The sequence below is a fragment of the Electrophorus electricus genome, chromosome 20 (assembly GCF_041902795.1).
Source record: "Electrophorus electricus isolate QZ-2024a chromosome 20, ASM4190279v1, whole genome shotgun sequence".
Lineage (NCBI taxonomy): Eukaryota > Metazoa > Chordata > Actinopteri > Gymnotiformes > Gymnotidae > Electrophorus > Electrophorus electricus.
In genome coordinates this window covers 7,130,001-7,145,043 of record NC_137516.1, presented here as the reverse complement: position 1 = coordinate 7,145,043, position 15,043 = coordinate 7,130,001, and the positions used below count along the sequence as shown (strand labels likewise).

The following is a 15,043-nucleotide window of genomic DNA, read 5'->3' as shown; positions in this document are numbered from 1 at the left end:
GCGTTCAATCCCCTGCATCTCCACTAGTGTTAAGTTATGGCATGACAAGCTACTCTAATGCCGTTGCTTGACAATAACTCATGTTGGGATGGCAATCGAGTCCTATGCATTTCTATCGAGTAGACTTTTAATCCTCTTACTTTCAACATATGCCATTGATCGACAGAGAACAAGAAGTATCTACTCACAGTTATACATGGGTCAGAACAGTGTCCTGACTTTGAGCACGTTCGCGATCCTAATGCTGACGCAGGTAACGCGTTCACTTGTAGGCTACTATGTGGGTCACATCTTACCTACATTTTGACCCCGGGCATGGTGGCCAAGCGGCAAGGCGTCGGTCTTGTAAACCGAAGACCACGGGTTCGATCCCCGTTCGTGCCTTTTACAACAGCGTAAGTGGACAACTAAGTCAACAATGTTTACGGAAATGATAGCAGCTGACGTGGCACTGGCAAATTCTCCAATGCCTACCCCCTTCGTGCAGCGTCTCCTTCTCTTGCATTGGCAAGCCACCATCAGTCCACTTCTTGCATTGGACAAAACATATTTGTACAAGATCCAGGACTCCTCTATCTCACAAATAGTGACTATAATGTCATTGCTGTCAGCGCCACGTTGAGCCAACGTGCTCTTATTAGTGATGTTTGTCTGCTTTGCTTCAATGACAGGTGCCATTGTCCCATAGGTTCCATAAAACTGATAGGGAGACTCAAAGAAACCGGACCTTGCTTAGTCAAAAGATGAAATGGGAGGTGACCTCATGCTGGCATATTCTTGAGTGAACTGACTTAAACCGTCTTACCAGGAAGCTTATTATTCTCTTCTTTTTATTTGTAATCTTGGAAATCTACAAAATATGAAATTGGGGATTTGCCTTGTTTGTTCAGTCACCATTGCTGTAAGATGTGTACGGCACATTGACGCTTCCTACTTGCAGTATTCAATGATTTTAAGGTTGTTCTTATTTCTAGCCTTCTTGGCTGAACAACTGAGCCTTCAGGCCTGCAAAGTCTTGGCCAACATAACTTTTTAAAGTACTTTGTCAGTTTTCTATTCTGTTCTTGGTTTTTGCAAATTTGTTCTTCTGGATTTGCTGCTGGCGAACGATAACGAGACTAATCGACTCATCGTGCGACTGCTTCTTGCATCATTATTTACTGTTTACTGTGCCTGTGTCTTTCAGATTTCAAAATGCTTGCGCTCCCGTGGGGATGTAGCTCAGAGGTAGAGCACATGCTTCGCATGTATGAGGTCCTGGGTTCAATCCCCAGCATCTCCATAAAGGCTGTCTTATAGAATGAAAGTGCCAGCAACTGCATCTGTCTGCTTGGTTGCTCTTCAACATATATTCCCTATTTTGGGTCAGTCTGAATCAGAGCTAAGGAGCTCTTACGAACTTGCACTTGTCGCTCACATGTTCCACACTCTTCCACTTAAGACACCACAGGTACAATCACTGTTTGCACCCTTGCGTCCTTAAGAAGCCGTTTGAGAGAAGCACTGCCAGATAACAAGAGCTCCACTGCTATTCCAGGTAGGTTCCAACTCACTTCACATTAAAACACTATCCCAAGTGCTCCTTCTTGGGTCACTTGGCTTCCTTGGTGATCTTGACCAGAGGAACAAGGTCCCCCAGTGAGGAAATACATGTGCATATTTTATCATAACTTACGGATTTACAGATCATCAAAGTCTATGTGAAGAGTCACAAACATTCCTGATGATGAGGCAGGCCTTTCTGACCCATCACAGAGTTTTGACAATTCAGGATACTCGTGGCCAATTAACAAACATTTGGAGTCACTATTTTCAATGCTATTACCCTATAACTTGGCAAGAGAAAGGGATGTAGATCAGTGCTAGAGCGCATGCTTTGCATGTATGAGGTCCAGCGTTCAATCCCCTGCATTTCCACTAGTGTTATGGCACGAGAACCTCGCTGACATCATCAGTGCTGTGCCGGAACATGTCCCAGTCCGCGTCATCCAGAGCGTCCTGCAGAGCGGCCACCGATTGGTCTGTCCAGCGCTAACCTCAAGCGTGCAGTGCCCAACCTTTACCATCACGTAACCTTCCCCACCAGGGGAAATAGGACACTCGACCACTGCTACACCCCATACAAGGACAGCTACAAGGCACTAGCTCATCCACCGTTTGGTAAGTCGGACCACGCTGCCATCTTCCTCATAGCAAAATATAAACAAAGGCTGAAACGGGAAGCTCCGGTTCAGAAGGAGGTCGCGCGCTGGACAGACCAATCGCTGGCCTCTCTGCAGGACGCTCTGGATGACGCGGACTGGGACATGTCCCGGCACAGCACTGATGATGTCAGCGAGTTTACGGAGGCAGTAGTAGGGTTTATTGGGAAACTGGTGGACGATACGATTCCAAGAGCCGCCATCAAGAAGTTTCCCAACCAGAAGCCCTGGGTGGACAAACTCTGAACTCTCGCACTGCTGCCTACAACACGGAGATCATCAGCGGGAACATGGATGAGTACAAGTCTGTGGCAAACGGAGTGCGCAGGGCGCTGAGGGAGGCCAAGCGGCGCTACGGGAGGAAACTGCAGACACAGTTCCAGCAGAGTGGCTCTAGATCCCTGTGGCAGGGACTACGGACGATCACGGACTACAGGAGCCCACCCTCCGGACTGATGAGTGCGGATGAGTCTTTGGCGAACGAGCTAAACACGTTCTTCGCTCCATTCCAGGCGACATCTAGCATCGCTAGCGCTAACAACGCAGATGGTGCTATCGGCGCAGCCAATGATGCACGCCAGAAACTGACTCTGTCCTCTTGATTGCCCTTCAACAGAGGTTCCCTGTCTTGGGTCAGCCTGAAACAGAGCTAAGGAGCTCTTTCAAACTTGTATTTGTCACTCAAATGTGCCACACTCTCCCATTTAGGAAGCCACAGGTACAATCACTGGTTTGCGCCCTTGAGAAGCCATTTGAGAGAAGCGCTGCTAAAAGTAATCATCGAAGGGAGCCACAGTCCCAGACGTGACATGCTCTGCAACTGTGCTCCCGTTTGTCATCTTGTTCCCCCATCTACTACACCCACAGGCAGCCATAACCTTTGTTTTTGTGCTTTTAATGCTACTAACTGAGATTACAAGCAGGTTTACAGGTGGTACAGTGTGTAGAAGTGGAAATTGGGGTTTGCCAGATAACAACAACTCCATTGCTATTCCAGGTAGGTTCCAACTCACTTCACATTAAAACCCTGTCCCAAGTGCTCCTTCTTGGGTCACTAGGCTTCCTTGGTGATCTTGACCAGAGGAACAAGGTCCCCCAGTGAGTAAATACATGTAAATACATTTGGCTAATTACCAAACATTTGGAGTCACTATTTTCAATGCTATTATCCTATAACTTGGCAAGAGAAGGGGATGTAGATCAGTGCTAGAGCGCATGCTTTGCATGTATGAGGTCCAGCGTTCAATCCCCTGCATCTCCACTAGTGTTAAGTTATGGCATGACAAGCTACTCTAATGCCTTTGCTTGACAATAACTCATGTTGGGATGGCAATCGAGTCCTATGCATTTCTATCGAGTAGACTTTTAATCCTCTTACTTTCAACATATGCCATTGATCGACAGAGAACAAGAAGTATCTACTCACAGTTATACATGGGTCAGAACAGTGTCCTGACTTTGAGCACGTTCGCGATCCTAATGCTGACGCAGGTAACGCGTTCACTTGTAGGCTACTATGTGGGTCACATCTTACCTGCATTTTGACCCCGGGCATGGTGGCCAAGCGGCAAGGCGTCGGTCTTGTAAACAGAAGACCACGGGTTCGATCCCCGTTCGTGCCTTTTACAACAGCGTAAGTGGACAACTAAGTCAACAATGTTTACGGAAATGATAGCAGCTGACGTGGCACTGGCAAATTCTCCAATGCCTACCCCCTTCGTGCAGCGTCTCCTTCTCTTGCATTGGCAAGCCACCATCAGTCCACTTCTTGCATTGGACAAAACATATTTGTACAAGATCCAGGACTCCTCTATCTCACAAATAGTGACTAAAATGTCATTGCTGTCAGCGCCACGTTGAGCAAACGTGCTCTTATTAGTGATGATTGTCTGCTTTGCTTCAATGACAGGTGCCATTGTCCCATAGGTTCCATAAAACTGATAGGGAGACTCAAAGAAACCGGACCTTGCTTAGTCAGAAGATGAAATGGGAGGTGACCTCATGCTGGCATATTCTTCAGTGAACTGACTTAAACCGTCTTACCAGGAAGCTTATTATTCTCTTCTTTTTATTTGTAATCTTGGAAATCTACAAAATATGAAATTGGGGATTTGCCTTGTTTGTTCAGTCACCATTGCTGTAAGATGTGTACGGCACATTGACGCTTCCTACTTGCAGTATTCAATGATTTTAAGGTTGTTCTTATTTCTAGCCTTCTTGGCTGAACAACTGAGCCTTCAGGCCTGCAAAGTCTTGGCCAACATAACTTTTTAAAGTACTTTGTCAGTTTTCTATTCTGTTCTTGGTTTTTGCAAATTTGTTCTTCTGGATTTGCTGCTGGCGAACGATAACGAGACTAATCGACTCATCGTGCGACTGCTTCTTGCATCATTATTTACTGTTTACTGTGCCTGTGTCTTTCAGATTTCAAAATGCTTGCGCTCCCGTGGGGATGTAGCTCAGAGGTAGAGCACATGCTTCACATGTATGAGGTCCTGGGTTCAATCCCCAGCATCTCCATAAAGTCTGTCTTATAGAATGAAAGTGCTTGTTAAGAAAGTGCCAGCAACTGTATCTGTCTGCTTGGTTGCTCTTCAACATATATTCCCTATTTTGGGTCAGTCTGAATCAGAGCTAAGGAGCTCTTACGAACTTGTACTTGTCGCTCACATGTTCCACACTCTTCCACTTAAGACACCACAGGTACAATCACTGTTTGCACCCTTGCGTCCTTAAGAAGCCGTTTGAGAGAAGCACTGCCAGATAACAAGAGCTCCACTGCTATTCCAGGTAGGTTCCAACTCACTTCACATTAAAACACTATCCCAAGTGCTCCTTCTTGGGTCACTTGGCTTCCTTGGTGATCTTGACCAGAGGAACAAGGTCCCCCAGTGAGGAAATACATGTGCATATTTTATCATAACTTACGGATTTACAGATCATCAAAGTCTATGTGAAGAGTCACAAACATTCCTGATGATGAGGCAGGCCTTTCTGACCCATCACAGAGTTTTGACAATTCAGGATACTCGTGGCCAATTAACAAACATTTGGAGTCACTATTTTCAATGCTATTACCCTATAACTTGGCAAGAGAAAGGGATGTAGATCAGTGCTAGAGCGCATGCTTTGCATGTATGAGGTCCAGCGTTCAATCCCCTGCATTTCCACTAGTGTTATGGCACGAGAACCTCGCTGACATCATCAGTGCTGTGCCGGAACATGTCCCAGTCCGCGTCATCCAGAGCGTCCTGCAGAGCGGCCACCGATTGGTCTGTCCAGCACTAACCTCAAGCGTGCAGTGCCCAACCTTTACCATCACGTAACCTTCCCCACCAGGGGAAATAGGACACTCGACCACTGCTACACCCCATACAAGGACAGCTACAAGGCACTAGCTCATCCACCGTTTGGTAAGTCGGACCACGCTGCCATCTTCCTCATAGCAAAATATAAACAAAGGCTGAAACGGGAAGCTCCGGTTCAGAAGGAGGTCGCGCGCTGGACAGACCAATCGCTGGCCTCTCTGCAGGACGCTCTGGATGACGCGGACTGGGACATGTCCCGGCACAGCACTGATGATGTCAGCGAGTTTACGGAGGCAGTAGTAGGGTTTATTGGGAAACTGGTGGACGATACGATTCCAAGAGCCGCCATCAAGAAGTTTCCCAACCAGAAGCCCTGGGTGGACAAACTCTGAACTCTCGCACTGCTGCCTACAACACGGAGATCATCAGCGGGAACATGGATGAGTACAAGTCAGTGGCAAACGGAGTGCGCAGGGCGCTGAGGGAGGCCAAGCGGCGCTACGGGAGGAAACTGCAGACACAGTTCCAGCAGAGTGGCTCTAGATCCCTGTGGCAGGGACTACGGACGATCACGGACTACAGGAGCCCACCCTCCGGACTGATGAGTGCGGATGAGTCTTTGGCGAACGAGCTAAACACGTTCTTCGCTCCATTCCAGGCGACATCTAGCATCGCTAGCGCTAACAACGCAGATGGTGCTATCGGCGCAGCCAATGATGCACGCCAGAAACTGACTCTGTCCTCTTGATTGCCCTTCAACAGAGGTTCCCTGTCTTGGGTCAGCCTGAAACAGAGCTAAGGAGCTCTTTCAAACTTGTATTTGTCACTCAAATGTGCCACACTCTCCCATTTAGGAAGCCACAGGTACAATCACTGGTTTGCGCCCTTGAGAAGCCATTTGAGAGAAGCGCTGCTAAAAGTAATCATCGAAGGGAGCCACAGTCCCAGACGTGACATGCTCTGCAACTGTGCTCCCGTTTGTCATCTTGTTCCCCCATCTACTACACCCACAGGCAGCCATAACCTTTGTTTTTGTGCTTTTAATGCTACTAACTGAGATTACAAGCAGGTTTACAGGTGGTACAGTGTGTAGAAGTGGAAATTGGGGTTTGCCAGATAACAACAACTCCATTGCTATTCCAGGTAGGTTCCAACTCACTTCACATTAAAACCCTGTCCCAAGTGCTCCTTCTTGGGTCACTAGGCTTCCTTGGTGATCTTGACCAGAGGAACAAGGTCCCCCAGTGAGTAAATACATGTAAATACATTTGGCTAATTACCAAACATTTGGAGTCACTATTTTCAATGCTATTATCCTATAACTTGGCAAGAGAAGGGGATGTAGATCAGTGCTAGAGCGCATGCTTTGCATGTATGAGGTCCAGCGTTCAATCCCCTGCATCTCCACTAGTGTTAAGTTATGGCATGACAAGCTACTCTAATGCCGTTGCTTGACAATAACTCATGTTGGGATGGCAATCGAGTCCTATGCATTTCTATCGAGTAGACTTTTAATCCTCTTACTTTCAACATATGCCATTGATCGACAGAGAACAAGAAGTATCTACTCACAGTTATACATGGGTCAGAACAGTGTCCTGACTTTGAGCACGTTCGCGATCCTAATGCTGACGCAGGTAACGCGTTCACTTGTAGGCTACTATGTGGGTCACATCTTACCTACATTTTGACCCCGGGCATGGTGGCCAAGCGGCAAGGCGTCGGTCTTGTAAACCGAAGACCACGGGTTCGATCCCCGTTCGTGCCTTTTACAACAGCGTAAGTGGACAACTAAGTCAACAATGTATACGGAAATGATAGCAGCTGACGTGGCACTGGCAAATTCTCCAATGCCTACCCCCTTCGTGCAGCGTCTCCTTCTCTTGCATTGGCAAGCCACCATCAGTCCACTTCTTGCATTGGACAAAACATATTTGTACAAGATCCAGGACTCCTCTATCTCACAAATAGTGACTAAAATGTCATTGCTGTCAGCGCCACGTTGAGCCAACGTGCTCTTATTAGTGATGATTGTCTGCTTTGCTTCAATGACAGGTGCCATTGTCCCATAGGTTCCATAAAACTGATAGGGAGACTCAAAGAAACCGGACCTTGCTTAGTCAGAAGATGAAATGGGAGGTGACCTCATGCTGGCATATTCTTCAGTGAACTGACTTAAACCGTCTTACCAGGAAGCTTATTATTCTCTTCTTTTTATTTGTAATCTTGGAAATCTACAAAATATGAAATTGGGGATTTGCCTTGTTTGTTCAGTCACCATTGCTGTAAGATGTGTACGGCACATTGACGCTTCCTACTTGCAGTATTCAATGATTTTAAGGTTGTTCTTATTTCTAGCCTTCTTGGCTGAACAACTGAGCCTTCAGGCCTGCAAAGTCTTGGCCAACATAACTTTTTAAAGTACTTTGTCAGTTTTCTATTCTGTTCTTGGTTTTTGCAAATTTGTTCTTCTGGATTTGCTGCTGGCGAACGATAACGAGACTAATCGACTCATCGTGCGACTGCTTCTTGCATCATTATTTACTGTTTACTGTGCCTGTGTCTTTCAGATTTCAAAATGCTTGCGCTCCCGTGGGGATGTAGCTCAGAGGTAGAGCACATGCTTCGCATGTATGAGGTCCTGGGTTCAATCCCCAGCATCTCCATAAAGTCTGTCTTATAGAATGAAAGTGCTTGTTAAGAAAGTGCCAGCAACTGTATCTGTCTGCTTGGTTGCTCTTCAACATATATTCCCTATTTTGGGTCAGTCTGAATCAGAGCTAAGGAGCTCTTACGAACTTGTACTTGTCGCTCACATGTTCCACACTCTTCCACTTAAGACACCACAGGTACAATCACTGTTTGCACCCTTGCGTCCTTAAGAAGCCGTTTGAGAGAAGCACTGCCAGATAACAAGAGCTCCACTGCTATTCCAGGTAGGTTCCAACTCACTTCACATTAAAACACTATCCCAAGTGCTCCTTCTTGGGTCACTTGGCTTCCTTGGTGATCTTGACCAGAGGAACAAGGTCCCCCAGTGAGGAAATACATGTGCATATTTTATCATAACTTACGGATTTACAGATCATCAAAGTCTATGTGAAGAGTCACAAACATTCCTGATGATGAGGCAGGCCTTTCTGACCCATCACAGAGTTTTGACAATTCAGGATACTCGTGGCCAATTAACAAACATTTGGAGTCACTATTTTCAATGCTATTACCCTATAACTTGGCAAGAGAAAGGGATGTAGATCAGTGCTAGAGCGCATGCTTTGCATGTATGAGGTCCAGCGTTCAATCCCCTGCATTTCCACTAGTGTTATGGCACGAGAACCTCGCTGACATCATCAGTGCTGTGCCGGAACATGTCCCAGTCCGCGTCATCCAGAGCGTCCTGCAGAGCGGCCACCGATTGGTCTGTCCAGCGCTAACCTCAAGCGTGCAGTGCCCAACCTTTACCATCACGTAACCTTCCCCACCAGGGGAAATAGGACACTCGACCACTGCTACACCCCATACAAGGACAGCTACAAGGCACTAGCTCATCCACCGTTTGGTAAGTCGGACCACGCTGCCATCTTCCTCATAGCAAAATATAAACAAAGGCTGAAACGGGAAGCTCCGGTTCAGAAGGAGGTCGCGCGCTGGACAGACCAATCGCTGGCCTCTCTGCAGGACGCTCTGGATGACGCGGACTGGGACATGTCCCGGCACAGCACTGATGATGTCAGCGAGTTTACGGAGGCAGTAGTAGGGTTTATTGGGAAACTGGTGGACGATACGATTCCAAGAGCCGCCATCAAGAAGTTTCCCAACCAGAAGCCCTGGGTGGACAAACTCTGAACTCTCGCACTGCTGCCTACAACACGGAGATCATCAGCGGGAACATGGATGAGTACAAGTCTGTGGCAAACGGAGTGCGCAGGGCGCTGAGGGAGGCCAAGCGGCGCTACGGGAGGAAACTGCAGACACAGTTCCAGCAGAGTGGCTCTAGATCCCTGTGGCAGGGACTACGGACGATCACGGACTACAGGAGCCCACCCTCCGGACTGATGAGTGCGGATGAGTCTTTGGCGAACGAGCTAAACACGTTCTTCGCTCCATTCCAGGCGACATCTAGCATCGCTAGCGCTAACAACGCAGATGGTGCTATCGGCGCAGCCAATGATGCACGCCAGAAACTGACTCTGTCCTCTTGATTGCCCTTCAACAGAGGTTCCCTGTCTTGGGTCAGCCTGAAACAGAGCTAAGGAGCTCTTTCAAACTTGTATTTGTCACTCAAATGTGCCACACTCTCCCATTTAGGAAGCCACAGGTACAATCACTGGTTTGCGCCCTTGAGAAGCCATTTGAGAGAAGCGCTGCTAAAAGTAATCATCGAAGGGAGCCACAGTCCCAGACGTGACATGCTCTGCAACTGTGCTCCCGTTTGTCATCTTGTTCCCCCATCTACTACACCCACAGGCAGCCATAACCTTTGTTTTTGTGCTTTTAATGCTACTAACTGAGATTACAAGCAGGTTTACAGGTGGTACAGTGTGTAGAAGTGGAAATTGGGGTTTGCCAGATAACAACAACTCCATTGCTATTCCAGGTAGGTTCCAACTCACTTCACATTAAAACCCTGTCCCAAGTGCTCCTTCTTGGGTCACTAGGCTTCCTTGGTGATCTTGACCAGAGGAACAAGGTCCCCCAGTGAGTAAATACATGTAAATACATTTGGCTAATTACCAAACATTTGGAGTCACTATTTTCAATGCTATTATCCTATAACTTGGCAAGAGAAGGGGATGTAGATCAGTGCTAGAGCGCATGCTTTGCATGTATGAGGTCCAGCGTTCAATCCCCTGCATCTCCACTAGTGTTAAGTTATGGCATGACAAGCTACTCTAATGCCGTTGCTTGACAATAACTCATGTTGGGATGGCAATCGAGTCCTATGCATTTCTATCGAGTAGACTTTTAATCCTCTTACTTTCAACATATGCCATTGATCGACAGAGAACAAGAAGTATCTACTCACAGTTATACATGGGTCAGAACAGTGTCCTGACTTTGAGCACGTTCGCGATCCTAATGCTGACGCAGGTAACGCGTTCACTTGTAGGCTACTATGTGGGTCACATCTTACCTACATTTTGACCCCGGGCATGGTGGCCAAGCGGCAAGGCGTCGGTCTTGTAAACCGAAGACCACGGGTTCGATCCCCGTTCGTGCCTTTTACAACAGCGTAAGTGGACAACTAAGTCAACAATGTTTACGGAAATGATAGCAGCTGACGTGGCACTGGCAAATTCTCCAATGCCTACCCCCTTCGTGCAGCGTCTCCTTCTCTTGCATTGGCAAGCCACCATCAGTCCACTTCTTGCATTGGACAAAACATATTTGTACAAGATCCAGGACTCCTCTATCTCACAAATAGTGACTAAAATGTCATTGCTGTCAGCGCCACGTTGAGCCAACGTGCTCTTATTAGTGATGTTTGTCTGCTTTGCTTCAATGACAGGTGCCATTGTCCCATAGGTTCCATAAAACTGATAGGGAGACTCAAAGAAACCGGACCTTGCTTAGTCAAAAGATGAAATGGGAGGTGACCTCATGCTGGCATATTCTTCAGTGAACTGACTTAAACCGTCTTACCAGGAAGCTTATTATTCTCTTCTTTTTATTTGTAATCTTGGAAATCTACAAAATATGAAATTGGGGATTTGCCTTGTTTGTTCAGTCACCATTGCTGTAAGATGTGTACGGCACATTGACGCTTCCTACTTGCAGTATTCAATGATTTTAAGGTTGTTCTTATTTCTAGCCTTCTTGGCTGAACAACTGAGCCTTCAGGCCTGCAAAGTCTTGGCCAACATAACTTTTTAAAGTACTTTGTCAGTTTTCTATTCTGTTCTTGGTTTTTGCAAATTTGTTCTTCTGGATTTGCTGCTGGCGAACGATAACGAGACTAATCGACTCATCGTGCGACTGCTTCTTGCATCATTATTTACTGTTTACTGTGCCTGTATCTTTCAGATTTCAAAATGCTTGCGCTCCTGTGGGGATGTAGCTCAGAGGTAGAGCACATGCTTCGCATGTATGAGGTCCTGGGTTCAATCCCCAGCATCTCCATAAAGGCTGTCTTATAGAATGAAAGTGCCAGCAACTGCATCTGTCTGCTTGGTTGCTCTTCAACATATATTCCCTATTTTGGGTCAGTCTGAATCAGAGCTAAGGAGCTCTTACGAACTTGTACTTGTCGCTCACATGTTCCACACTCTTCCACTTAAGACACCACAGGTACAATCACTGTTTGCACCCTTGCGTCCTTAAGAAGCCGTTTGAGAGAAGCACTGCCAGATAACAAGAGCTCCACTGCTATTCCAGGTAGGTTCCAACTCACTTCACATTAAAACACTATCCCAAGTGCTCCTTCTTGGGTCACTTGGCTTCCTTGGTGATCTTGACCAGAGGAACAAGGTCCCCCAGTGAGGAAATACATGTGCATATTTTATCATAACTTACGGATTTACAGATCATCAAAGTCTATGTGAAGAGTCACAAACATTCCTGATGATGAGGCAGGCCTTTCTGACCCATCACAGAGTTTTGACAATTCAGGATACTCGTGGCCAATTAACAAACATTTGGAGTCACTATTATAGTGACTAAAATGTCATTGCTGTCAGCGCCACGTTGAGCCAACATGTTCTTATTAGTGATGATTGTCTGCTTTGCTTCAATGACAGGTGCCATTGTCCCATAGGTTCCAAATGCTATTGATCGACCGAGAACAAGCAGTCAGAACAGTGTCACGATTTTGAGCGTGTTTGCCGTCGTAATCCTGCCGCAGGTAACGCGTTCACTTGTTGGCTGTTGTGTGCTTCACATCATACCTATCGCACTTTTGCAAGGCCTGGTGGCGAATTGGCAAGGCCTTGGTCTTGTAAGCTAAAGACCATGGGATTGATCCTTGTTTGTGCCTTTTACAACAGCAGAAGTGGAAAACAATGTATATGGAAATAGTATGAGCTTACTTGGCACTGCAAGTGCACAAACAGTATCTATTCACAATTATACATAGGTCATAATGGGCTGACTTTGAGCAGGGTCCAGTCCTCCAAATAGTTCCACTGATGCAGTTAACAAATTTACTCTTAGGCTATTGTTCGGTTCATTTCTATGAGCTCTCATGTTGGGACATAAATCAGGTGGGAGGCATTTAGCTCTGTCTTGGTGTCTTTTAATCCTTTTTCTATAGCATATGCACAATCAGTATTTATGCAGTTATACATTTGTCAGGATGGTGTCGTGATTTTAACTGTATTGCAGCCATATCCAATAGCTTCCACTGATGCATTTTTTCACATGCACGGAAGCCAATGTGATTCAGTAGTATTTCATTCTTTGTTCATTAGGCATGAGCGCCTTCATTGCCAGTGACTGCGTGGACTTAATGTATCTCATCATGGATGTCCGATAAGACTGTATGTTGTTGATCTGGCTTGTCTATTGGCAAACAACAACTCACTCACGTGATGCTGATTTGTTTTTATGCTCTTATTTATTGTGCCTGTGTCATTTTTAATTCAAAACCCATACAGGAAAAAAAACAGGAACCTCAAGAATGACTTGGAGAATAAGAATATACCTAGAGAACAACTACAAATATCAAGATCCAGCATCCAAAGGCTGTATTCTAGTAGGAATTGGCCTACAAAGTGTAAGATTCACTGTCTACAGCACATAATACCTACATGAACGTTTCAAAATTTCAATTTTTTTGTGGGCATTTTTTCAATGTCATGTATCAAATTCAATGAAATCTTTTCATTTGCATTTTGTAAGTAAAACACAAATCTTTTTAGTCACCAAGTTGGCTTAATCTGTGAAGTAGTAATTAAAGCACATACTAATGGCTAGAAAAGGCAAGACTAACAGACAACAAAGAGGAACAGTTTTGGCAGCACAAGATCAAGCACTAAGCACCAGGTAAGACAAAGCAAGGGTGCATCACACCAGGCAAGACCCAAGATGCAAACTGTGAAGAGAAGTCTCTGAGGTAATCCTGGCACATAGTAGCAGGATGCATGATGCTGGCAAGGAAAGAATACAGGTGTTGAACTCGTTCTGCAGGAATCTTGGCCCACGTGGTTAGAACAGCTTCTCGTAGATTCCACACATTTGATGGAGATACTGAACAGCCTGTTCTACCTCATTCCTGTGATGCTTTTAGTATTAAGATCTGGAGACTGTGAAGGCCAGGGAAACCAGGAAAACTTACTGTCATGTTCCTGGAGCCAATCCATGACTATATGACCATATGGATGGGACCCCCTTATGGATGGGGGACGACGGGACCCCCTTATGAGTCTTGGTTCCTCTCAAGGTTTCTCCATCATGCTTTAGGGAGTTTTTCCTCCCCACTGTCTACATCCACAGGATCCCTTTTCACTGAATGTTTTTCTTTGATCACACCTTTCTTGGTATGCACTCGACACCACCGCACAAGGAAACCCCACAAGGTTGGCAGTTTTTGAAATACTGTGCCTGGCTTGTCTAGCACCAATGCTTATGCTTTGTTCAAAGTCGCTAGATTTTCCCATTCTAGTGTGACCTCACTCTGTAACAGATTAACAGAAAACTTGCTCACCTGATTTTATGCTGCATTCCAGGGTTATTTGTCAAATTTCCACATAGGAAAGCTCCAATCATGAAATGGCATGTGTTTGTAATAAATGTATATATTGTTAACAAACAAACAAACAAACAAACAAATAAATAAATAGTCACAATTTTCTTTCTTCCCACATGAACTATCAAGTTCTTTTCTTTTCTAATGTCTTAAAAGTGCACGCATATATCAGATGTACCTATTTGCCTAATCAAAATGTAACGTGTAAAAATGAAATGTGTATGCATATGTGCTTTCTTACCTACAAGGATGAGTAGTACTCCCACAAGTATTTGCAGACACAGAGAGACACTGATCAGTGTAATTAGGGGGGTATATAGGCTGAACTGGGGCCCCTGTTCCAGCACTGCCTTTAACTGTGAGGCGTTAGCCATTAACAGTGCTATATCAAGCATGCTCTCTGCTGCACTCTTCCTGTTGGTATAATGGTTTATATTCAGAGTGGAGGCAGACACATGTTGAGCACGGGAGGCCTGGACAGTGGGAGAAGGGGGAAAAAATTAGAATTCATAGTTAAAAATATAATTAGCTATGGACCAAAAAAAGAGGACACGCTGAGTAATAAAATGTAATTTTTATCTATAGAAGAGAAATTCATATGTTTACTTTTTATTTATTGCATTTAGTAGACATTCTTCTCCAGCATTATGTGCAATGCTGCTTTGTTGATGGAAGAAATCCTTGTGTGGTAGTACATTAGTCCAGAGTGTGTGTGTGTGCGTGTGTGTGTGTGTGTGTGTGTGTGTGTATATATATATATACACACACACACACACACACACACACACACACACGCACACACACACACACAGTGGTATGAAAAAGTGTTTGCCCAAGTAAACACAAAATGC

The 15,043-nt window shown here is 45.6% G+C and overlaps 1 long non-coding RNA gene and 8 other non-coding genes across 9 annotated transcripts in view; 8 read left to right on the top strand and 1 right to left on the bottom strand.

Moving 5' to 3' along the window:
* LOC118242957 (uncharacterized) overlaps window positions 1-15,043 on the bottom strand; it is a 40,804-nt gene that overhangs the window by 20,166 nt on the left and 5,595 nt on the right. The window contains exon 2 of the long non-coding RNA XR_014118772.1: window positions 14,434-14,665. This is a non-coding gene — a long non-coding RNA (uncharacterized LOC118242957). The remainder of the gene's footprint in view (window positions 1-14,433; window positions 14,666-15,043) is intronic.
* On the top strand, window positions 313-384 carry trnat-ugu (transfer RNA threonine (anticodon UGU)). Its single transcript has one exon. It is a non-coding gene; the product is annotated as a tRNA-Thr (tRNA).
* On the top strand, window positions 1,211-1,282 carry trnaa-cgc (transfer RNA alanine (anticodon CGC)). Its single transcript has one exon. It is a non-coding gene; the product is annotated as a tRNA-Ala (tRNA).
* On the top strand, window positions 3,752-3,823 carry trnat-ugu (transfer RNA threonine (anticodon UGU)). The gene has a single exon. It is a non-coding gene; the product is annotated as a tRNA-Thr (tRNA).
* Window positions 4,650-4,721, top strand: trnaa-cgc (transfer RNA alanine (anticodon CGC)). The gene has a single exon. It is a non-coding gene; the product is annotated as a tRNA-Val (tRNA).
* Window positions 7,206-7,277, top strand: trnat-ugu (transfer RNA threonine (anticodon UGU)). Its single transcript has one exon. It is a non-coding gene; the product is annotated as a tRNA-Thr (tRNA).
* Window positions 8,104-8,175, top strand: trnaa-cgc (transfer RNA alanine (anticodon CGC)). The gene has a single exon. It is a non-coding gene; the product is annotated as a tRNA-Ala (tRNA).
* On the top strand, window positions 10,660-10,731 carry trnat-ugu (transfer RNA threonine (anticodon UGU)). The gene has a single exon. It is a non-coding gene; the product is annotated as a tRNA-Thr (tRNA).
* On the top strand, window positions 11,558-11,629 carry trnaa-cgc (transfer RNA alanine (anticodon CGC)). The gene has a single exon. It is a non-coding gene; the product is annotated as a tRNA-Ala (tRNA).